The 25721-nt window shown below is 45.3% G+C and overlaps 1 long non-coding RNA gene across 2 annotated transcripts; it reads right to left on the bottom strand.

The window, feature by feature from the left end:
• Positions 1-8920: 8920 nt before the first annotated feature.
• Positions 8921-25465, bottom strand: LOC119957893. 2 transcript variants are annotated; one of them, XR_005458938.1, is made up of 2 exons: positions 25268-25465; positions 8921-9406 (listed from the first exon to the last, which is right to left on the bottom strand). It is a non-coding gene; the product is annotated as an uncharacterized LOC119957893 (long non-coding RNA). The 2 variants fall into 2 exon arrangements; XR_005458939.1 differs by lacking the exon at positions 8921-9406 and adding an exon at positions 22978-23504.
• Positions 25466-25721: the final 256 nt, after the last annotated feature.

Below are 25721 nucleotides of genomic sequence, written 5' to 3'. Positions count from 1 at the left end.
AATTTATCTTCCAGTTCCCCCAGGCCCGCAAACCTCCCGCCAATAAACAGGTCCCTCAATTTGCTGATGCCCGCCCTTTGCCATCCCCTGAATCCCCCATCCGTGTTCCCCGGGATGAACCGATGGTTGCCACCCAGTGGAGCCTCCATCGAGCCCCCTGTTTCCCCCCAATGCCGTCTCCACTGTCCCCAGATTCTTAGGGTCGCCGCCACCACCGGGCTCGTGGTAACCCTCTTGGGGGAGAGCGGCAACGGTGCCGTTACCATGGCACTCAGGCTTGTACCTCTACATGACGCCATCTCCATTCTTTTCCACGCCGCCCCTCCCCCCTCCATCACCCATTTACGCACCATTGACACATTGGCTGCCCAATAGTACCCCAGAAGGTTGGGCAGCGCCAGCCCGCCTCTATCCCTTCCTCGCTCCAGGAATACCCTCACTCTCGGAGTCCCATGTGCCCACACAAAGCTCAGAATACTGCCGGTCACTCTCCTAAAGAAGGCCCTGGGGATAAATATGGGCAGGCACTGAAAAAGGAACAAGAACCTCGGAAGCACTGTCATTTTGACGGACTGCACCCTCCCCGCCAACGACAATGGCAGCATGTCCCACCTCCTGAACTCCTCCTCCATCTGATCTACCAGTCTGGTAAAGTTATGCTTGTGGAGAGTCCCCCAGTCCCTGGCCACTTGCACCCCCAGGTACCTAAAGCTCTCCCCTGCCCGCCTAAGCGGGAGCCTACCAATTCCTTCCTCCTGGTCTCCAGGGTGCACCACAAACACCTCGCTCTTGCCTAAGTTTAATTTATAACCTGAGAAGGTCCCAAACTCGGCTAGTAACTCCATCACTCCCGGCATCCCTCCCACCGGGTCCGCCACATACAGTAACAGGTCGTCGGCATACAACGACACCCTATGTTCCTCTCCACCTCGCACCAAGCCTCTCCACCTCTCTGAATCTCTCAATGCCATCGCCAGCGGCTCGATTGCCAGTGCAAACAACAAGGGGGACAAGGGGCAACCCTGCCTGGTCCCTCGGTAAAGCCGGAAGTACTCCGACCTCCTCCTATTCGTGGCCACGCACGCCATCGGGGCCTCATATAGCAGCCTTACCCATCTAATGAACCCTTCACCAAATCCAAACCTCCCCAACACCTCCCATAGGTACCCCCACTCCACTCTATCGAAGGCCTTCTCCGCATCCAGCGCCACCACTATCTCTGCCTCCCCCTCAATCGCCGGCATCATAATGACATTCAGCAATCTCCGCACATTCGTATTCAGCTGCCTTCCCTTCACAAAACCTGTCTGGTCCTCATGCACAACCCCTGGCACACAGTCCTCTATCCTGGTGGCCAGGATTTTTGCCAGCACCTTAGCATCCACGTTGAGGAGAGATATGGGCCTGTATGAACCACACTGCTGGGGGTCCTTGTCCTTCTTTAAAATTAACGAGATCAGCGCCCGTGACATCGTCGGGGGCAAAGTCCCCCCTTCCCACGCTTCGTTGAGTGTCCGCACCAGCAAGGGGCCCACTAGGTCCACGAACTTTTTATAAAATTCCACCGGGAACCCATCCGGCCCCGGTGCCTTCCCTGACTGCATCTGCCCGATCCCCTTAACTAGCTCCTCCATCTCAATCGGCGCACCCAGCCCCTCCACCTTCTCCTCCTGCACCTTCGGGAAAGAAAGCCTGTCAAGGAACCTCTCCATTCCCCTCCTCTCCCCCGTTGGCTCCGACTGGTACAGTTCCCCGTAAAAGTCCTTGAAGACCTCATTTACCTCTACCCCCTTCCGCACCACATTCCCACTCTTGTCTCTCACTCCAGCAATCTCCTTAGCCGCATCCCGCTTACGGAGCTGATGAGCCAGCATCCCACTCGCAATCCATAACTACTTTCTGCCATGGCGCAGTCGGTAAATTAGCATTTGCATAGGTTCTCTTGTTTGCATTTAATGATGCGTCTCGTATGTGTCACAACTCACCATCCTATCAATATCCTAGTAGTAAACCAGTAAACAGAGTAACAAGCTCGCCATTTACACTTCTCAATCCTGAGATGTCCTTCATGTATCCTCTTAAGTACATCCTTGTGGGTGGTACGGTGTTGCAGTGGTTAGCAATGCGGCCTACAGCGCTGGGGACCCGGGTTTGTCCCGGCCCCAGGTCACTGTCTGTGTGGAGTTTGCACATTCTCCCTGTGTTTGCATTGGTTTCACCCCCACAAACCAAAGATGTGCAGAGTAGGTGGGTTGGTCACACAACATTGCCCCTTAATTGGAAAAAAATAAGTACATCCTTGCGAAAAAATTGAGGTATAACTATAATGTTCAAAGCACCCACTCCATTAATGATACTGAGTTCAGATCTTATATTGTAGAACTCCATTCTTTCACCTCTGGGCCAGTGTGAGTTGATGTTCCTCATCACCTCTTGAAGAGTTTGATCCTTCCTGGTCTCTTCTTGGATCTCATGCAGTTTTGTATCTGATACTGGTAGTAGTGTGGAAATAAAACTGACATGCAGATCTACATCTTCAGCAATTTCACAATTAATATTTTGTATCAGTGCTCTCGATAATGCATCTGCTAAGAACAAATATGTGCCTGGCGTGTATATGAGATTGAAGTTGTAACTTCATCATCAACCTCTGAATGTGCAGAGACATTAGCTGAGATTCTTATTGATGACGTTTACCAAAGGACAATGATCTGTCTCAACTGTGAAAGTTGGAAGTCCATACATGTAGTCGTGGAATTTCTCCAAGCCTAAAACTAAACCCAGGCATTCTTTTTTGATTTGAGCATACATCTGCTCTGTTGTCATCGTGGATCATGTTGACTGAGAGAAGTGTGGCTGGTCAAGGTGAGAGATTTATATTTGGAGGAAGGGTTCGCCAGACTGGGGGAGCTAAGGGAGAGGGTAGGGCTGCCGAGGGGTAGTAAGTTCAGGAATCTACAGGTTAGGGACTTTGCACGAAAGGTCTGGAAGGGGTTCCCTAGATTGCCGGGATACACCCTGCTGGAGCGACTGCTGCTTCCGGATGTGTGAGGGGAGCGAAGAATTCGGGATATATATAAGTGGCTGGGGAAGCAGGGAGGCGAGCGGGTGATGAAGATCAAGGAGAAATGGGAAGCGGAGTTGGGAATGGAGATCAATTGGGGAATATGGAGTGAGGCACTGCAAAGGGTAAACAGGGCCTCCTCTTTAGTATAGAACAGTACAGCACAGAACAGGCCCTTCGGCCCTCGATGTTGTGCCGAGCAATGATCACCCTACTTAAACCCACATCCCAACAATCCCCCCATTAACCTTACACTACGGGCAATTTAGCATGGCCAATCCACCTAACCCGCACATCTTTGGACTGTGGGAGGAAACCGGAGCACCCGGAGGAAACCCACGCACACACGGGGAGGACGTGCAGACTCCACACAGACAGTGACCCAGCCGGGAATCGAACCTGGGACCCTGGAGCTGTGAAGCATTGATGCTAACCACCATGCTACCGTGAGGCCCTTGTGCAAGGATGAGCCTGATACAGTTTAAGGTGGTGCACAGGGTGCATATGACTCGGGGGAGAATGAGTGGGCTCTTTCAGGGGGTAGCAGATGAGTGTGAGAGGTGTGGGCGGGGGCCAGCTAATCATGTACACATGTTATGGGGTTGTGAAAAATTGGGAAAATTCTTGGCAGGAGTGTTCGCATTCTTAGCCAGGATAGTGGAGGACGGAGTGGACACAGACCCTTTGGTGGCAATATTTGGGGTTTCAGAGAAGCTGGAGATCGTGCAGAGGAGGAAGGCCGATGTCTTGGCCTTCGCCTCTCTGATTGCACGGCGACGAATTTTGCTGGAGTGGCGGTTGGCATTGCCGCCGGCGGGTAGCAGCATGGTTGGGTGACCTGCATGACTTCCTGCAGTTAGAGAAGATAAAGTATGAGCTAAGGGGCTCAGCAGGGGAACTTGAGAAAAGATGGGGGATGTTTGTGGCCATGTTTGAGGAGCTGTTTGTCGCAGGGGGGGGGGGGGGGGGGGGGGGGGGGGGGGGGGGGAAGGGGGGGGTGAAAAAGGAGAAAGATCTGTACAAACTGTACAGTTGATTGTTGGGAAGAATGTTTCCCGGGGTGTTTATTTGTTGTAACCTACTTTGATACAAGTTTGAATAAAATGCGTTTTTTTTTTAATGGATCATGTCAACACTTTAACCTGCTTAGATGGGTCAAAAAATGTGAGAACTGGTGTGGTGGTTAGTGAATTCTTGAGCTTCCTCCACTCTTGCTCATGTTGCTCAGTTCAAGTGAAATCCGTTGTTTTAAGCAGGTGTGTTGTTTTTGCTGACGGGTTTGGAATGAATTTCCCTATAAAATTGATCATACCCATCACCCTTAAGATGGATTTCTTGTCATGTGGTTTTGGCATGTTGAGAATTGCCTGAATTTTGTCCTTGTCAGGTTCAATGTCATGCAATGAGAGCTTGTCACCTAGGAATGTTATTTCAGTTACTCTAATTTCTCCTGACACTCATTAGAACTTTAAGCAACCTTGTATATGCTCTTCTGTGGTTGAGCCCCAAATGCTGATCTCATTCACGTACACACATAGACCCTTGGATGCCTTCGATTATGTGCTCCATGGCATGGTGAAAATTTTCTGATGCCAAAATTCAGATGGATCACGGCCAGCCTCCCAGACGGTCTCGATCCACTGCAGTTTGCCTTTCACCGCAACCGGTCCACAGCAGATGCTATCTCCCTGGCTCTACAATCAACACTCGAACACCTCGACAAGGACACCTATGTAAGACTGATATTCATAGACTATAGCTCCACCTTCAACACCATTATCCTGACAAGACTAATAAACAAACTCTGCAATCTTCGACTTGAGCCCTCCCTGTGCAGCTGGATCCATGACTTCCTCATCAACAGACGGCAATCTGTCAGAATAGGTAATAACACCTCCTCCAAAATAGTCCTCAACACCGGGACTTTGCTCAGTCCTCCACTGTACTCCCTATACATACATGACTGTGTGGCTAGATTTAACTCCAACTCAATCTATAAGTTTCCTGATGATACGACTGTGGTTGGCCGTATCTCAGACAACGATGAATCAGACTACAGAAGGAAGATAGATCACTTGGTTGCATGGTGTACCAAAAACAACCTCTCTCTAAATGTCGGAAGGACCAAAGAGCTGATCATCGACTTCAGGAAGCGTAGCACAACACACATCCAGTCTGCATCAATAGCTCTGAAGTGCTATTGATAGCTTTAAGTTCCTGGGGGTCACCATCACCAACAGTCTGTCCTGGTGCACTCACGTTGACACAACAGCCAAGAAAGCCCAATAACGTCCCTACTTCCTACGGAAGCTAAAGAAATTTGGCATGTCTGCATCGACTCTTACAAACGTCTACAGATGTGCGATAGAGAGCATCCTATCCGGCTGCATCACAGCCTGGCATGGCAACTGCTCGCTCCAAGATCGCAAGAAACTCCAGACTGTGGTGAACTCAGCCCAACGCATCACACAAGCTTGCCACCCGCACATTGATTCTGTAAACACCTCCTGCTGCCTCAGGGAGGCAGACAGCATTATCATAGACCCCTCCCACCCAGGCATTGCCTTCTTCCAGACCCTTCCATCAGGCAGAAGATACAGAAGTCTGAACACCCACACATCCAGACATAGGAACAGCTATAAGATTCCTCAGCAACTCCCCCTCGGACTGATCTGTTCCATGTAAGAACACTATTCACGACGCCCTATGCTGCTCTTGCTCATGTATTTGCTTTGTTTGGCCCCTTGTTCCACACTGTAACCAATCACTGTTTGTTGATGTACCATTTGTCGATGTTCTCTGATGATTATTCCTTTTGTCTACTATGTGCGTGCTGTGTACATTCCCCCAGCCACAGAAGAATACTTTTCACTGTACTTTGGTATATATGACAATAAATCAAATCAAATCAAAATCAATTGTGCCAAATGGCATTCTCAAAATGCAATACCGCCCAAATGGCGTATTAAAAGTGCAGTACTTTGTACTTTGACAAAGTAGCTTTGACAAAGGGTCATCTGGACTTGAAACGTTAGCTTTCTTTTCTCCCTACAGATGCTGCCAGACATGCTGAGATTGTCCAGCATTTTCTCTTTGGTACTTTGTATTTTGTTCCTCTAGCTTTAGCTGTCAGAAACCTTGAGATGCGTCAAGTTTCGTAAAGAATTGTGCACCAGTCATCTCAGATGTGATTTCCTTACGCTTTGGTATTTGGCAGTGTTCTCTTTTGATATTCTCTGTGAAAGGGAAATTAATGAGTTGCCAACTTAGAAACATGCTGGGAAATGCTTGACTATAGTTCAACACTGCTTTTGAATGAAAATAAATAGGTCAGGTAACAAACTAAATACTGCTTAATATTTTAGTCTCGGCTTTATTATGAAAACACATTGTCCTGTGAAAGATAACAAAATGTGTACTTGAGTTGTTTTTAGCCAAGGGCATTTCATCTTACGTACTTTCCAAGGTCTATTTAATATAAACATGGCTGTTTACTTCAAGCTGTTATTTCAGACTATAAAAAATATACTTTCTTCAATTGAATTTCAGAGTGCAGTGCCCTGGCTATGCAGCCGGACCACTCGCTCTCCGCAAATATATTTGTGTCAATAAATTTCCTTAAATCGAACCTCGAGGAATTTGTCTTTATTATAATTTCCATGACATTTTCATTGAGATCTTTGGGATCCATACAGATGCGAATATCAGCATTCTTTTTATTTACACATAACATGGAATGTACGCAATTGGAAGGTTCTTCTATTTTTCTGATTACTTTTAATTTTGTCATTCTGTCTAGCTCGTTTTTGAGCCGATTCTGAAGAGGTGCAGGTACTCTTCTTGGTGCATATATTACAGATTTTGCAACCTCTTTGAGGGATATCTTGTAGGTAAATGGTAGTGCACCAAAACCTGTTAATACATTGCAGAATTTGATGATAAAGTTCTCAGAATCGTTGGAGTGTTGATCCAATCCTTTGTGGATGTTATATACTAACTGCACCAGATCTAATTCTTCACAGGACTCATCACCTAATAATGAATCCAAACCCTCAGATACAATACAGAATGGGACGGAATAAACTGTGTTCTTCCCCACCACACTCAGGTCATAAGCAACATAACATTTAATCTTGAACCATTATAATCTCTCAGAGATATTTTGTGATTACTTCTAATAGGCCGAAATGTTATATTTTAAAAATCAGTCATGCTGATTACATTGGCTTTGGCACCAGTGTCTAACTTCAATTTGACCACTGTACCATTTACTTCAAGTGATAGCAGCCATTTGTCCGCATCAACTGCATTTATTTTAAATAGAGCATTAGTTTATATTTGTTTAAGTGCTGAAGAATTCTTTTGATGTCTCCAAAAAAATTCTTCTTCTCTGTTATTACTCCAACAAACAGTGATATTTCATCACTGGAGACGGTGGGTGGGATTCTCCTACCCACTTCCGGGTAAATCACCGGGGGCGGCATGAATCCTGCCCCGATGCCAGCTGCCGGATTCTCCGGCGCCAGTTTTTTGGCGGGGCCGGGAATCGGGGGCCGTTTTACACATAAATACTTTGTCCTGATCTTTAACCTTTTTGTTGGTGTGCAAGGAGCTGCAGGAGCTTTCCTGCCTTTTTCAAAGTTTCCCACCTTTTTGGAAAAAGGGTGGCAACTGGAGCGCTTTCCTCCAAGAAGGCGCAATTACTGAGAAACATTTTAGATTGCTCTGCTGCTAGCTCGTGAGCCTGACAATTCTTAACTGTTTTTTTCAAAAGACAGCTCTGGTTCCCTCAGCTACCGTTCCCTCAGCTTATTTTTATTCACACCAAAAGCAAAATGGTCCCGAATCATGGAAGACTCCACCGCAGAAAAATTATAGGTTTTAGCTTTTAATTTTAAATCGTTGAAATGATCTATGGACGCTTCTGACTTCTGTAAATGTAATCTAAACACATAAATTTAATACTTTCTGGGGGTGCAATTTGCATCAAATCTTCAAATTACTTAGTTAAAGTTTTATTATCTTCATCGTTTGCAAATTTAAACATATTAAACACAGCAATTGCTTTGGGTCCTGCCGCCGTTAGGAGCATTGCTACCTTACGGAAATCTGATGGATCTCCTAAATTAACTTCAGTAAGAAATAGATTAAATTGTTGTTTAAACACATGCCAGTTGCTGTCCACGTTACCATGAAACCTGAGACTCATTGGTTGCTTCAACGACTTCATGTAGTTAATTCTTGCAGTCTGCAAAATCTCTGTGGACCTCATGGCAGGCTTGAGTTTTTTTCTCAGTGTTTAATATCGTTCAACCTGGTACACTGCAATGTTCTTGTCAGATGGCCTGATTTATATTACAAGAACAATTGTAGCTAAAGCTATAAATGGTTTATTAACATTAACTGTGGGTCTACTGTATACAAAACAACAGATGAATAACAGTATGAACATGCACAAGCAACTTCTCTCTCCCAGCTCTCCAGTCAGTCTGAGGTCACCTGACTCTAACATTCACTTATATACTAATGAGATTCCTAGTGGTCAGTCAGTGAATTACAGCAGAACCATAATATCACTACAACGGGGAAAAGGCAGGAAAGTGGACATGAGGAATTTGGATGATCTTATTAAGTGGCACGAGGGGCCAAACAGGCTATTCCTGTTCCTAATGCTTATGGTCTCAAACCTGGGAGGGATTTCTGCCATACAAAACTAAGCTTTATGTGGGACTAGAACATTTCACAGCATCTGTTCACCTATTTGTGTACATAGCAGCAAACTGTGACATGTATATAAACTGAGATCTTCTCAAAAAGCTTAAACAGTTGTAAAAAATCTATGGATGCGACCACTACTAATGATGCAAAGTCAATTTATTTTGTCTTGCTTTGAAAAGGGCATACAACTGCAAGACTAAAAATAAAATTATCAATAGACAACTACTGATTTGAGAAAAGTGGTGTCCGGTTAGTAGATATTAAAATCTCATAGATCCGCCGTAGTTTACGTGGTAAAGTATACTTCGCCCCACCTGTAGTGAAATAGTTGAAATGATCGCGATGGTCCTTTTACCAGGCAGGTTTACGTTTTTGCATATTTTTAGCACATAGATTGCCCAGGTTTGCACCATCCAGAAGGACATCAGTTATTTCATCGAATCCCAGGAAAACGGTGAAAGGAGACAGAAACCCATAGAGAGCACCGAGCAAAATACCGATTGGCCAACCAAGGAAAAGCAGCACAATTAGCCAGAAGACAAACCAGATAAATTTTCTGCTTTTAGCCATGTTGTTCGGAAGTCTGGAAACCTTGGTGAGGTGGATCTGAGTCAATTCCAAATGCTAGAATGAAAAAAATGAATAACATTAAAAATAACTCCACGGTCATCATGAAAACCATGTGCAGACACACTATGAACACTATTTTCACACTATACCAATTAGCCAGGGATACAAAATGTGTCAGAAAGCAGGTTTGCATGTTTGCCATTTCACACTGTATTTCGTTCTAGTGCTTGTCTTGATTCACATTGTCTTCAGATGAGCCTTGAGAGGAGACTCTGCTTCTTCAGGTTCACACGAAATCCGTTGTTGGGGAGTGACTAGCAGCACAGCTAGATCGGCGCTATTGGTAATTGGAATTCTCTGGGTCAAGGCAGTGCAGATCTGTTCCAAGTCTCAGACTTGAGGTAAAAAATGAAAAACAACATTGGCCGGTACGGTGGCACGATGGTTAGCACTGCTGCCTCACAGCTCCAGGATCCCTGGTTCAATTCTGGCCTCGAATGGCTGTGTGGAGTTTGCACATTCTCCCCGTGTCCGCGTGGGTTTTCTCCGAGTGCTTCGGTTTCCTCCCACATTCCAAAGATGTGTAGATTAAGTGGATTGGACATGATAAATTGCCCCTCAGTATCCAAAAACGTTTAGGTTTGATTACTGGGTTATGGGGATAGGGTGCAGCTGTAGGCTTAAAAGGTGTGCTCTTTTCATGGGCTGGTGCAGACGCAATGGGCCAAATGGCCTCCTTCTGCACTGTAGGGATTCTATGATTCTATGATTCTATGAATGTCATAACTTTACACTCGGGGATATGATTATACTCCTGAATTTATACTGATGTTGAGCATTCTTAATAATTAACCAGTGAATGGATAATACAGAAACAATATATTGCAGATGTTGGAAATCTAAAATTGAAACAGAAATTGCTAGAAGCACTCAGCAGGCCAAGTTGCACCTGAGAAGAAAGATATCGAGTTTTTTTTAAATTTAGAGTACCCAATTTTTTTTTCCAATTTAGGGGCAATTTAGCGTGGCCAATCCACCTACCCTGCACATCTTTGGGTTGTGGGGGTGACACCGACGCAGACACAGGGAGAATGTGCTGACTCCACAAGGATAGTGACTCCGGGCCAGGATCTAACCCGGGTACTCAGCGCTGTGAGGCAGCAGTGCTAACCACTGCGCCACTGTGCCACTCTAGAAAGAAATAGAGTTTTTTTTTCATTTAGAGTACCCAATTCAATTTTTTTCCAATCAAGGGGCAATTTAGCATGGCAAACCCTCCTAACCTGCAAATCTTTGGATTGTGGGGGTGAGACCCAAGCAGACACGGGGAGAATGTGCAAACTCCACACGGACAGTGACCCAGGGCCGGGATTGAACCTGGGACCTCAGCGCCGTGAAGCAGCAGTGCTAACCACTGTGCCACCGTGCCGCTCTAGAAAGAAATAGAATGAATAATGTTTCATGTCAATACCCTTTTGTAAGAACTGAAAATATAATCGCAAGGTACCATAGAAAATGCGGGACTGGGTAGCCTAGTGCCTCAGAAACACAAGCGATTTGGTGATTACTGTATGTAATGAACTCACTATCCTGCACTACTTATATGATCTTCAAAATAAACTAAAATCTTTAACCACTGGATGTGTGTTGCTTCCCACACAAGGCAAATGAATAATCATTGTTAACTTATTTAAAGTAAGATATATTTTGCACAACATTCAGCTGTTAGAATACACAAGGAGACTGGAAAATCAGGACACTAACTAAACCAGTGCAGACACAACTGGTGTGACACTAATGGACCAGTTCAACAGTCCACAAAGTTTGATTGATCCTGTGGTTTCTGGTTCCTAGAACAGGCACCGGAATGTGGCAATTAGGGGCTTTTCACAGTAACTTCATTGAAGCCTACTCGTGACAGTAAGCAATTTTAATTTTCATTTTTTTCATATTGGACGTCGGGTGCCTGCCCTTCACAAATCCTGTCTGATTATCCCCGATTACCTTCGGGACACAATCCTCTATTCGGGTGGCGAAGATCTTTGCCAGCAATTTAGCATCCACATTCAAAAGGGAAATTCGCCTATATGATCCTCAGCTCTCCGGGTCCTTGTCTCACTTCAGGATGAGAGAGATTGATGCCTGTGATAGTGTTGGGGGAAGCACTCCCAGCTCCTTGGACTCATTAAAAGCCTTGACCAGAAGCAGCCCCAGTAGCCCAGAAAACCTTTTATAAAATTCCATTGGGAATCCATCAGATCCTGGGGCCTTGCCCGAATGCATCGCCCCCTATCCGTTCATCACCTCCCTGAGCCCAATTGGGCCCCCTAGCTCCTCATCTGCCTTCGGGAACACTAGCCTCTCCAGGAATTGATTCATACCATCCTCCCCGACCGGGGGTTCTGACTCATATAATCGACTATAAAATTCACGGAACATGTCATTAACCGCCCCTGGGCGGTTAATGGACTACTTTCCCCGTCATATCCTTTATTTTCCCTATTTCTCTCGCCGCCTCCTGCTTCCTCAGCTGATGCGCCTGCATCCTGCTACCTTTCGCCCCATGTTCATATATTGGCCCTTTTACCCTCCTCAGCTGTCCCTCCGCCTCACCTGTGGAAAGGAGCCCAAATTTCATTTGGAATCTCTGGCGCTCCTTTAGGAGTTCCTCATTCGGAAATTCCGCATACCTCCTGTCCACCTGTAAGATTTCTCCTACCAACCTGTCCAGCTCCTCCCATTCAGTCTTCTCCCTATGGGCTCGAATTAAAATTCATTCCCCACTAATAACCACCTTCAATACCTCCCACACAACCCCAGCCACGGTCTCTCCCATGTTGTTATTCTTTATATACCCCCGAATGGCCTCCCTCACTCGCTCACAGATCTCGTCATCCGCTAACAGCCCTGCATCTAATTTCCACTGCGGGCAGTGGGGATTTCCTGTGCTTACCCACAGGTCTCCAATGTGGCGCATGGTCTGACGCCACAATTGCTGAGTGCTCAGTGTCCTCCACCCCCGCCAAGTGTTTTATCCAGTACAAAGAAATCTATCCTGGACAATACCTTGTGCACATGAGAGTAGAATGAATACCCCTTGCTCCTTGGCCTCTCGAATCTCCATGGATCACCCCTCCCATGCGCTCAATAAACACCCGCAGTTCTTTTGCCATTGCTGATACCTTCCCTGGCCTCTAACACAACCGGTACATCCTCGGATCTAAGACCGTTTTGAAGTCAACCTCCATAACCAACCGGTGCAAGTCAAGATAAGGGATCTTTCCCAGCACCTTCCTGACAAACACAACATCATCCCTGTTTGGGGCATATACATTTACTAACACGACTGCCATTCCCTCCAGTTTCCTGCTAACCATAATAAATCTGCCTGCTGGGTCTGCCTCTATCTTCCCCACCTCTAATGCCACCCATTTGTTAATCAGGATGGTCATCCCACCTTGTTTTAAAGTCCAGTCCTGAATAGAATTCCTATCCGATCCATCCCTTCTCCAGTCTAACTTGGTCTCCCAGCTTCAAGTGTGTCTCCTGTAGCATGGCCACCTCCGCTTTTAGCTGTCTCAAGTGTGCGAACACACGGGCCCTTTTGACCGGCCCATTCAGTCCAGAAACATTCCACGTAACCAGTCTGGTTGGGGGGGTCTCCTTCCATCTTCCCCTGTCGATCAGCCATGACCTTCCCAAGGTCAGCCCTTAGCCCATGTCCCACACTTCCCCGGCCCGCCCCTCGGCAGCCACCGCCATCTGGTCTCCATCTCCAACCTCCTAAAAGTCCCCGAGTCGTCTGCAGTCCCCCCCTACCCACCCCCTCCACCCTCCTCCCCCCCATTCCATCTTTCTTCAGCTCTCCCCCGACTTTGCTCCAGTGAACCAGCTCTCCCAGATAGCCTAGCAGCTCCTGCCCCTGGCGCCTAGCATCCAACCACCTGCTGGATCCTCATCCCCCCCCCCCCCCCTCCCACCCCCCCCCCCCCCCCCCCCCACCCCACCCACTCGTCACATAAGTTCTCAAAACAATAGCAACAAACACAGAAAGCAAACAAACAATCCCCCAAGGTCAGGGAGCAGAGACCCACCCCTCCTCCCTTTACAATATCTTATCAGTCCCATCATCTTCAAACAGAACCCCAAACAATAGAAGAAACATTAAGCAAGTTCAGAAAAGAAAAAAAAAACTTTTGCATGCAAAAACTCAAACATCTTTTCTTTTTTCTTTCCCCCCGAGAACATCGCAACTTAAAAACTCTTTTACCGCACGGCAGCAGATCAAAATCAAACCAATCCGAGATATCCTTCTTTTCCCGATCCCCGCAACTTAAGTTACAGTGAAAGGCTGAGATTTGTTAAATATAAAACAACACAAAACTTTTAACTCAGCCTACTACCATCTAGATTTTAAAGTCATTATGCCTCTACCAGATTATTGTCCTTCATGAAAACTGTCACTTCTTCCGGCGAGCCAAAATATAGTTCCCGGTTCTCGTAGGTCACCCAAAGACGGACCAGGTAGAGCAGTCTAAATTTTAATCCCTTTGCATACAGGGCCACCTTAACCTTCTTAAAACTCACCCTCTTCTTTGTGAGTTCTGCTCCCAAGTCTTGATACACCCGGATCTCAGAATCTTCCCACATGGACCGTTTTATCTGCCTGGTCCACTTCATAATGCGTTCCTTGTCCAGGAACCGATGCAGCTTCACCACCATCGCCCTCGGGGGCTCACTGCCCCTGGGGCTTATGCATGAGCACCCTGTGAGCCCGGTCCACCTCTAATGGCCTGTCGAACGCATCTGCCCCGAGCATCTTCTCCAGCATCTTCCCCACATACACACAGGCATCCGATCCCTCCTTTCCCTCTGGCAAACCAACAATCCGGATATTCTGCCTGCGGGAGCGATTCTCCAGGTCCTCCACCTTCTCCAACAACCGTTTCTGCCGATCCTGTGGGATATTAATTTCCATTGCCATCACAGTGAACCGCTCCTCTTGTTCCGCCGCCAGCTTTTGCAACTTTTGGATCGCCTTTCCCTGAGTCGTCACTTTCTCCTCCACCCGGTCGACCACCTCCTTAAATTGAGGCCACTGCCAGGTCAGGCGCTCCGCACACTCCTTACGATGCCGGGCGAACTTCTCATCCAAGTATTTAACCCACTGATCCATCGTCCATTGAGCTGGCGTGGTCAAACTTTGCTGATCTGCCATTGCATACACCAAACTCTGAGCTTCACTCCCAACCAACTTTTGATTTCTTCTTTTACGATTGTTTCTTGGGCGCAGCTCCATAAATTAGGGGTTGTCCTCCCCTCCTCTCACTTTTATCCACTTATGTTGAAAAATGTCCACGGAAATCCAGCTAAAGGCCATTAAAAGACCACTAAGAGCGGGAGCTGCTAAATGTGCGACCGTTCACTCCATGGTCGTCACCGGAAGTGAGGCTCTTCAAATTCAACTGTACATGAAAGGATCATGAGATGATCAGACCTTCTTTCCTTTATTCCTCAGAGGACTACAGCTTGGTATAAAGACACCTCCATCCACTACCATTTTGGAATAGGATTTGAAATGTAATCTCCGACATGCCTAGAAAACGATTTCCTCTCGATTATGGAACTGGACAAAGGGCATCATCATATCTTGACTTAAGCTGGTTGGCTATTTAGGAGGCAACATCTTCCCTTTTGTAAAGCAGGTTGTTCTTTATTCTGTGCTTGCCTAGTTGGCACAGCTTACATTATAGCCCCACAATGTCCACAATGGTACTGATAACAGGAGCATGCAGTCTCCTTCTACAAGAATCTTACGACAAAGTTGTGCAGTAACTTTGAAAGATCTGTGGATTATTTTCTTAGCCCCAGTTGGTCAAGTTATTTGAGATGAGAGCTGATAAATATCCATAGAATCCCGAAAATGCAGATAGAGGCCATTCAGCCCATCAAGTCTGCACCGACCCTTAAAAAGAACTCCCTATGCCTCCGCTCTATCCCTGGAACCCAGTAACCCCATCTAACCTTTTGGACACTGAAGGGCAATTTAGCATGGCCAATCCACCTAACCTGCACATCTTTGAACTGTGGGGGAAAACCTGAGCACCCAGAGGAAACCCACGCAGACACAGGAAGAACATGCAAACTCTACACAGTCACTTAAGGCCGGAATTGAACCAGAGTCCCTGGTGCTGTGAGGCAGCAGTGCTAACCACTGTGCCGCCCTAAAATCCTAAAGATTTGACAGATGGCTTAGCAACAAATCCCAGCTTTCAACCACATGAGCTGGCCAGGATGCAGATGCTTTATTTATATAGATACCGTGAATCATTCTCTTCTGGCTCACTGGAAATGCTAACAATCTGTGATGATAAACTATCAGTGAATGTCTTTGCAACGATGGATAGTAAATTCAGGTATTTAGATTTTTCAAATAATTCTGCCCTTCTATTAAGCATAGATTGAGTGGGCCTGATTGCAAAATTGAGTAGATTCAATCACACTGGTTCTCACTCACTAGGACGCACATGACATTGCACAGCAGGAAAGACAAGGAATGGAAATTCCAGAATGAAACAGAAGGTGCGAGGAAAATGAATCAGATCTGGCAGCATCTACGGAGAGTGAAACAGGGTTAATACTTCATGTTGAATTACTCATATTTGGAACCTCAAGACTCAAGCAGGCAAGAGCTTATTAAACATTGTTCAGGCAAGTCCTGCAGGGATATTCCTGACTTTATGGAATGTCAGATATAGGCTCCAAATTACACCCGCACAAAATTGGCATTTTGAATTGCTGAGGAGGAATTCTTAGAATTTTTATCATAGAATTTACAGTGCAGAAGGAGGCCATTCAGCCCATCGAGTCTGCACCAGCTCCCGGAAAGAGCACCCTGCCCAAGCCCACATCTCCACCCTGTCCCTATAACCCAGTAACCCCACCCAACACTAAGGGCAATTTTGGGCACTAAGGGCAATTTAGCATAGCCAATCCACCTAACCTGCACATCTTTAGACTGTGGGGGGAAACCGGAGCACCCGGAGGAAACCCACGTAGATACAGGGAGAAAGTGTAGACTCCGCACAGACAGTGACCCAAGCCGGGAATCGAACCCGGGACCCTGGAGCTGTGAAGCAATTGTGCTAACCACTATGCTACCGTGCTGCCCTAATTGCATAGTTAACCCAAAGGGCACTATAAGATTGGGCAGTTTTAATCCACAGTGGCCCAGTTAGCACTACCGCCTCACAACAGGCCTTGGGTGACTGTCTATATAGAGTTTGCAATCTAAAGATGTGCAGGTTAGGTGGACTGGCTATGTTAAAATTGCCTCTTAGAGTCCAAAAGGTTAGGTAGGGTTACGGTGGAGGCGGGGCTTCAGTAGAGTGCTCTTTCGAAGGGCTGGTGCAGACTCGATGGACCGAATGGCCTGCTTCTGCCCTGTAGGGATTCTATGATTCTATATCTTGATTACTTTCCTTCATTATTTTCTGACGGCGCTGAGATTTTCCTGAGTTCACGTGGAAATCATCTTAATTTTCCTATTTTTGGCCCCAGGACCATTTCCCTCCACCAATGGAAATCCTCCATCTGATATGTCTGGACCAGGAAGGCTCTGTCGAGCCACCAGAACCTGTATTTAACTGATGAGATGTCCCAATTCTGGAAAAGAAATGCCAAGGTACCACTATCAAATGAGAATACTTGAACAATGAATAAGATCTGCCTGCTCATTCAAATGGTTACTGGGTGTAGATCAGTGCTAATCACACTGTTCATTGGCCGTACACATCAGCAGGGGCACAAAAGCATGGCTCGCTTGCACCATTTAAAGCTAGGCTACATTGTTTAAAGTTAGGTGGCGTCTCTTAAAGAGGAGGTATGTTGTGACTGGAGCAGGTGCACATACCTTTAAAGATAGAGATGGAATCGACATGTGGTGAATACCGGGCATGAATGGGCTGCAAGCACAAAGCAAAGATAGCGCAGGTAACAACTCACGGTTCTGTTACAGAAGGCTCAGATGAGCACTTCAGTGGGGCAACCTACAGATGAAGGCGAATGGATATGCACAGCCAAACTCCTCGTGCATTGGGAAACCTGCCAGAGGCCTGCGGTCAAAATTCAGGCACGATAGAGTAGTCCAACACTGACTTGGCAAAGACTTTGCACAGAGCTTGGAGCCCATCGTTTCCAATGTTGTGGCATCAGACCTTTTCAACATTTGTGGTTCCAACCATGATGCATTGTCTGCTGGCCACTGTTGCAAATTCCATTTCACATGAGCAGCAGCGATGTAACATTTGAGTGCTGCACTGCAGCCTCTGACAGCTCGCATGCAAGGTTAGCTTACTACTGTCATAGCTGTGGGACACATTGTGTCAAGGGACTTTGAATGTATCACAGCTTTGCAGCAATTTGTCCTCCAACAGGAGGGCAGGATCAACTCCAGGGGAGCATCACTGGCTCAGCGCAGTATGAACTGCTCTCCTGCCTGGACACAGTTTTCATTGTCCCACCACTGCTATTCTGCCAGTGCCCTTGTGCATCACCTAACAGTATGGTGATGGTAGTGACAAAGAGACAGTAAGGTGTGGGGAATTGTGATTGTGGCTGATATCTTGGTCTAATGTGCTCTTCACAGACAGCCAGGGCAGAAAGGGACTGTCTGGGTTGCCTGCTCCTTTTCCACCTCATGCTCCTGCTCCTTGGCTGCTCACTGTACAGCCAAGGTCAGTCCCCTCAGGATGATGTGGTTGTGCAATATGGCAGCAGACCACCATACCTAACCTACCAAGTGTGTGGGGCTCCGCCAGATCAGTGCGGCAGTGGTATTGATGTTTCAGAACACCAATGGGCTGCTTCTTCACAGAGGTTCTCAACATTTCTACTTCTGTGGTCCCCTTATACAAATGCCACAGGCCTTCTGCAACAAGTGGACTCTCTGAATAAGAATTCTCTCAGAGTTTCTCCCAGTCACCGGTGTTACTGTTGCTGCTTCTATCCCAAGCCACAACTGCAGGAAATCCTGGTTTATCCCACTCCCTCTTTCCTTCCACATGATCCCAGCAGACCTGACTCCCAGTCTCCCACTTGACCCCTCAAGTGATCAATTAAGGGATTCTTACCATCTCTGCTGGCATTTTACCATCAGCAGGTTTACAACTGTCATGTGGGAAGGGTGACCGGTAAATTCCACTAAGGTAAATTCCACTACGGTAAATTCCACTCGGAAAATTTCACTATAGGTAGACTTCACTGCGGTATATTCCACTACGGTAAATTCCACTACAGTAAATGGTCGACACACTTCTTAACTAATTAGTCGTTAGTAAATGGTCTATAAAAAACTATTCAGTTTAACTTTGAACTTTTAAACCCTCAACCATGGCAACATTTAGAACATCAGAGAAGAACAAGCTTAAGCTTTGCGACGAAGAGAATCATATATACGAAAAGAATGGAGTTAACAGTAGCAAAACAAAAATATATTGGCGTTGTGAGCGTTTTTACAAAGGTTGCCGGGCTAGACTACATACAACTTTCAACTCCAGTATACCAGAAGTTATTTTTTCAACGGGCTCAACGAGTAAGCAGTGCACACGTTAATGCCCGAAAGGCAGTTAATTCAATGAAAAGTGAAGTAATGAGAACGGGCATAGTATATTCACGGGAAGTAATAGCTACTGCTGTACAAAATCTCGATGAGGAAGCACAATCATTGTTGCAAACTATTCCTGGACTTTCACGTAACATACGTAACTGGAGGCAGCATGCTTTAGGAATCCCAGCACTTCCAACTTGTCGGTCAGGGTTTCAAATCCCTGATACAGTTAAGTACTTAGAAAATGGGTCCTTGTTTTTGGTCTTTGACAGTGGACTTGATGACCCAGACAGAATTTTAGTTTTTCTTCAGAAAAAGGCTTGGATGATCTCGAAAGCTCTGAAAATTGGGCCTGTGATGGGACTTTTAAGGTGTCTCCTAGTTTGTGGTGTCAGCTTTTCACGCTACATATCATCATTGGAGGGTCATGTGTGCCCAGTCTATTTACCTTACTTCCTGACAAAAAAGAAGCCTCATATCATAGTCTTCTGTCTACTGTGCGGGTAAATTCCACTAATTAGCTAAGAAGTGTGTCCACCATTTACTGTAGTGGAATTTACCGTAGTGGAATATACCACAGTGAAATCTACCTATAGTGAAATTTTCCAGGTGGAATTTACCGTAGTGGAATTTTCCTTAGTGGAATTTACCTAGAACCGTGGGAAGACTGCCAAATAAATCCTGTCTGCCTCCCAGTAGGATCCTGGGTTGGAGCTATCCTGTTAGGACCTCTTGGTGGCAATGGCTGCTTCTGGACCATCAGTGCTGCCTTCCCTTAGCAACCCAAACTCCACCTTGCCTGAGCCTGCCTGGCCATCCCCAGAGCCCCCAGGCCTATGATGATGCATGTTCATTAATGCACCAAGTGCAGCCCCAGTAATGGCCTCTACTTTCAGTGCACTGCTGAGTGCTGCAGAGCTGGTGCTCTGATCAGCTTGTTAGCTCCGGGGGCGGGGATGGAGGGGGAGTGGGGGATGTACTAGCCCCCACCCTTAATTGGATGGCAGATCTGGTGGCCACTGTTAAATTTGTTATTGCCCGGGTCCCATTGCCCTCCGAGGCAAAGTCACCCCCTCCTATTGTTAGCCCCTAAGGCAGCATTCCTGCCTTCCACCAAATCTTCCCGGCCCTGTATCTATACTGCAGCCTAACCCAACACTAATGTCAGCAGGAGAGAAAATGGCAGGTAAAATGTAAATATTTTGAATATTTGAATGAGTTTACAATCTGTCAGTTCTGTTGGTCACATCAATGCTCCTTGTTTCCTACTGTTAACATATTCCAATATACTTCATCCACAAAGACAGCAACTCACTGGTGATCTCAGCAGTTCTTTTCCTACTTGCAGTTGGCACAATATTTCTTTGCCTCTTTATTTGAATGACAATCGAGACAGTGAGATTAACAAAAATAAATTCAAACCTGATATAGAACCAATCTTCACAGGTACACAGAGCCAGCATTGGCTCATTTTAAAAGTAACAGAATACATGAACCGAATGGGTTACAGTCCCTGCTGCTGATTAATAGGAATGAGAGGATTTAGGGGTGTTAAAGTTGAAGAGTGATTGCCCCAGTTAGCCTGGGATAGGGGGTATTGAAACAACTGTGGGAAGAGGGTGATGAAACATACAGTGGTACTAGCAAGAGGAGAGTGGAGGACAAAGTGCTTAAATCAGAGGTCTGTACCTGGTGACTAGTGAGCGCCAATTCCCTTCTTTCTTGGTGAACAGGAGGCCTGTTGCCAATGTCATCTCACAGATATTGAGGAAGCAGAAAAGGTCTGAATCAGAGCCCGAGCCACCCACTTGCTCAACTCAATCCAACCTTTAAGCATTGACATAGTTTTCTTTTGTTAAAATCTGATTTTTTTAATTCCGGAGGTTTTTAATAACAGGGCCCCCTGACATCTTCTTGCAGACCCCCCTAGGGATCCCCAGTTTAGAACTGGTTTATCACATTGCATATGCCAGCATGGCTTTGGTTGTTTTAATACTGTACCCATGTATGAGGGTTGCAGACCAGAGTCATGAGTTATGTTGTAAGTGGATGACCCTTCTTGCCCAATGACCACCCATTGGTTTGCCATGAAGGCTTAAATGCAACTGGCGCAGAGGATTTTTGTAGAATGAAGACGTCATGACCTCTGCCAGGACATCGGACACTGACCTGTATGATTCGCTGTCCATGGTCACACACCAGTTGGAAGCTGAGGGAGTGGAATCCCTTTCGGTTCTGTTACAGGGAAGAGTTGACATGCAGTGCCTGCTAAGTAATGTGAGTTGTAGAGAAGCCAGCAATATATGTGCCCATTTTCCTTGCTTCACTCTAGCAAGAAAAAATGGAATGGAATTAGCTCACTTTAAATAGAGAATCCCAGTGACATCCCTTTGCAATAACGTATGGTAAACTGCAAGGTGGTGCTAATATCTCCAGGTCCAACCTGGAAGGAACCAGACACAAGAACGTTCACCACCACAATCACCATCACAGCCACTGGCAAAGCAGTCCTTGCCCCTGCTGTGACGTTACAGTTGTGATTGCAGGAAATGGTAGATGTCAATGAGGACATCATCTCACCCCTTGTCTCTCACTTAGTTTCAGGTAGAAGAATTGCTCACTGAATACTCGAGGGGGATATGTCCATTTGGTGAAGGTGTGTGGATAGGGAGCTCCCTCCCCCTCCTCTCTCTTCTAGCAGCTTGCGCTGCTCTGTGTCACCTCTGCTCATTCTCCCTTTCGTGCTTTGGTCTAAGAGGGATGTAAACAATTTGCCCCATATCTCAGAACAACTAGTTTGTGCAGAAGCCTTGAAGCCAACAAGAAGTCCTTCAGCAACTCGTACACCACCCCTTGTTAGCCTTTGCACCTTCAAACTGTAAGAGGTAAAAGGCACTTGTAGAACCATAGCAACAACCTGAAGAAATCAACCAGCAACTATCCTGCAAGTAGTTGATGAAGCCTTTAACTAATGTTGGTATTGTCCTTCCTGATGTTGATCACATGTTTAGCTGCGCGAGATTAAATGAGGGCAGCAGCTACAGTGTTGAGTTCCAAGATGGCAATGCTGGCAAACTGATTGACATGATGGTCTGCCTGCTCTGTGTATTTGTTGCAGATGTTCACTGTATGCACACTAATAACCTCTTCAATATATCATTCAGAGTAATTAATCTCACAAGAATGCACACACCCAGTGTTTGCCATTTTTGGAGCAATAGTAGAGTAGTACCCCCATAAACTTGCATTAATGAGCCCAGTTTCTCACCCACCATGCATTCAGCCCTGCAATTTGTACCCATACAACCCACTTGAAAACTTTGAACATTTAGGATAAATTCTACATAAATGTTTCCTGACTACACCAGTGTAAATTTTACTCTTCTCAAAACTGGAAAATGGTGTGAACTTTCCACATGAGGTGCCATTTCAGTGTACATCTGTGCACGATTTTACAACGAGTATTTATAAACAGGAGGAACTGCATTAAGATTGTCTAAACTCACTTTGTATAAGACCATATAGCCAGTAAACTCAAGAAATGTCTCATCTCATCCCATCATTCTAGGTAGGGTTGGCCTGGAATCGTACCCGAAACGTAAACGAACAGTGTGTATGCACTTATGACATTGCATCGTCACTTGTAATAAATATATTGTGCCACAATCTTTGTCTAGAGGAAAGAAAATGCTGATAACTTGTTTTTACATTTAACAAATGCCACTTAGAGATACATAACATGTAGAATAAGCAGACTACACCATGAAGTGCTGCATTACAGTAAGTAAAGCACGCTTCATATGGCTTATTTCATGCTGTCCTTACTATTATTACATGGTTTAGTTTCAGGTAATTCACCACAAAGTCTTTGACAGAATTAATAGTTTGAGTGTTCTGTGAACCTAGAACATGGAGATGTTGTTGCAGATTCTGACCATAGATTCATGTAAACAGTAAGTTGGGATAGTTCGATAAATTAGAATTCTGAACAAATATTGAAGCTACATTTTGAAAAATATGAGAGGATGGTCATTTATTGCAATATTTTAATTACAAATAAGTTAAAATGTATTTGTTTTCATTCTAGAGATATATCTCTGCCTAAAGGGGTTGTAAGAGTGGTCAATCAAATCTGTAGCCACCGGCGAAGATTAGAAGGGAAATGTAAAGTTCTGTGGCTATTTGCATTAAATGTAGTGATCCGCAGTTATCTAAGTGGTGAAGTAGACAGCTCACAGTTGTAGTAAGGTTTCTTTGCCGCTGAAAGGGTAGCAGATATCCGTTTAATTTTTAGCAGAGAGCTTTGCTTGATCTCATATTCTCAGCACAGGTTCTGCCCAGATTTGCACCTTGTAGGAGGACATCGGTGACCTGATCCAGTCCAATGCAGGTAGTCAGAGGTGATAAAAACCCGTAGATTCCCCCAAAGAATATACTGAGTGGCCAGCCTATAAAGAACAGCACAATAAGCCAGAAAAGGGACCACATAAGCTCCGAGCAGCTAGCCATGTTGTCCTGGAGGTTGATCTGGGTGAATTCCAAATACTGAAGTGAGGAAAACAAACATTGTTTAAAGAGTACACCACAGTCACCAGGCAATGCATGATGCATTAAACAATGAGGTAAATATTGTTCTACTCATTAATTTATGGTACACACTAGATATATATGGTGGATAGACAATACGTGAGTGACTCAATATTCCATAAATGCAAACCGCCATTGTGTGGAGTGATTTCATTGTTCAGCATTATGCCATCACATTGTATAATGTCAAAAAAGTAATATTTGAAGAGATAATTCTCTATTGGTACAACAAAGTAGTCTTCATGACTAGTTAGGAAATATCCTTGGGGGGCAGCACGGTGGCACAGTGGGTTAGCACTGCTGCCTCGCGGCGCCGAGGTCCCAGGTTTGATCCCGGCTCTGGGTCACTGTCCGTGTGGAGTTTGCACATTCTCCCAGTGTCTGCGTGGGTTTCGCCCCCACAACCCAAAAGATGTGCAGGGTAGGTGGATTGGCCATGCTAAATTGCCCCTTAATTGGAGAATATGAATGAGGTACTCCAAATTTTAGAAAGCAAATTTTTTTTTAAAAGAAAAGGGCTTTGGGGAAATCACTTTGTCAGCATTTTTTATATGGTTTCAAAACACCATCAGCACCTTCATGTTAAAGAAAATAAAAATGAATTCTGTTTTGAAAACTTGTGAAAAGGCAAGTTCTATGATGCCGTGTGAGATCATAATGCGAGTGAATGATATCACTCCTCACACAGATAGCTCCTGAATCATGTGTTCTTTTTTAAAACTTATTTTATAAGTCATAATTTGAAAATTGGAAGCTATCATAACATTTTGTTGCCAATTCCATGCAGCTTTCAAGTAATTAATGCTGTGTGGCTCGTGGCTGTGCATTTTGCAATTTAAATGGGCTGCGATTAAGAAGGGTTTTTCAAAGAAACACAATGAAATAATAGGGAAAAGCGGCGGGATTCTCCGTCTCGCCGTGCCATATTTCTGCCTCAACCTGCCGGCGGGCTCTCCGTTTCCCATTGTGGGACAGCTCCACGCCGTCGAGAAATCCCTGGGCTGACGGCAAAATGGAGCACCCCGCCGGCGGACAATCTCGCCCGTCCTTCTAACCAGTGTTTATTTTAGAAATGCTTTCGACTGAAGCCTTCACTCCTCTTTCTTCTGCTGAGACCATAGAGTTAAAAAATCAAAGGAGAGAATACTTATTAAGTCATAGGAAATGTTTAGAATGTTATTAATAAACTGCTGCATCACAATTCTCTCTTTAATCTTTGTTCAAATACTTTGCTGCCCTATTTTCAGATCAGCAATACGTGACTCACCAATGTTGCTTCACGTGTTGCTGACATGGAACCATGGAGCACATTATTGAATCATTGAATGGTTACAGCACAGAACAGGCCGTTCGGCCCTGCATGCCTGGGCTGGCTCTCTGCAAGAACAAATCCACCAGTTCCTCTCTGCTGCCCTTTTCCCCAGGTAGGCCTGCAAATTATCTCTCTTAAGATGCTTATCCAAGTCCCATTTTAAAGCTGTGATTTAATCTGCCTCCGCCACAATTTGTTGTAAATTTGGACCTCCACTCTCACCCTAAACTTCTCAAGGCAAGAAGCTATTAAGCTTTAATATACAATTCAACTAAACTAACTGCAAGCCATTTTTTTTTTTAAACCCTACATTATTGACAATGAAATATCCACCAACATTGATACCTCTCACGGATAAGGTGCTCAATTTCATAAAAATACTGTAGAACTAATGTTCAAAGACTGTTACCTTTGATGGACTAAATAATGAATCGAAGACTACGGCACCTGTAGTGATTCCTTTTTTGAAACTTTGCAAACACTTTTTCTCCTGTATTTTAACAGCACACAAAGCCGGACACTGGAAAAATAGTCAATTCCAAGTACAGGAACGTCAATAAAAGCACACTGAAAGAGCAGTTGGTTCACTGCTAACCCTCGTGTGACAATCTACAAGTGGCACAAGAAGTTATTTCTCCACAAGTAGGATGTCACAGTGAGAAGGTGACAAGCCAAAGTGACATCACAAAGCAATTTATTTCTACTACACCCACCCTCACAAACATTATTTTAGCTGACAAATGAAGATGTGTTATGAACATAGTGAAATGTGGATTTTAAACACTGCATGCCTTTTTGACAACTTTCAAACCATCTGTGCACTGCGGAGGATCTCCTTTCAAAATATCCAAGCCGCATAGTTT

The sequence above is a fragment of the Scyliorhinus canicula genome, chromosome 2 (assembly GCF_902713615.1).
Source record: "Scyliorhinus canicula chromosome 2, sScyCan1.1, whole genome shotgun sequence".
NCBI classification, from domain to species: Eukaryota; Metazoa; Chordata; class Chondrichthyes; order Carcharhiniformes; family Scyliorhinidae; genus Scyliorhinus; species Scyliorhinus canicula.
This window is presented reverse-complemented; position numbering and strand designations above follow the sequence as displayed.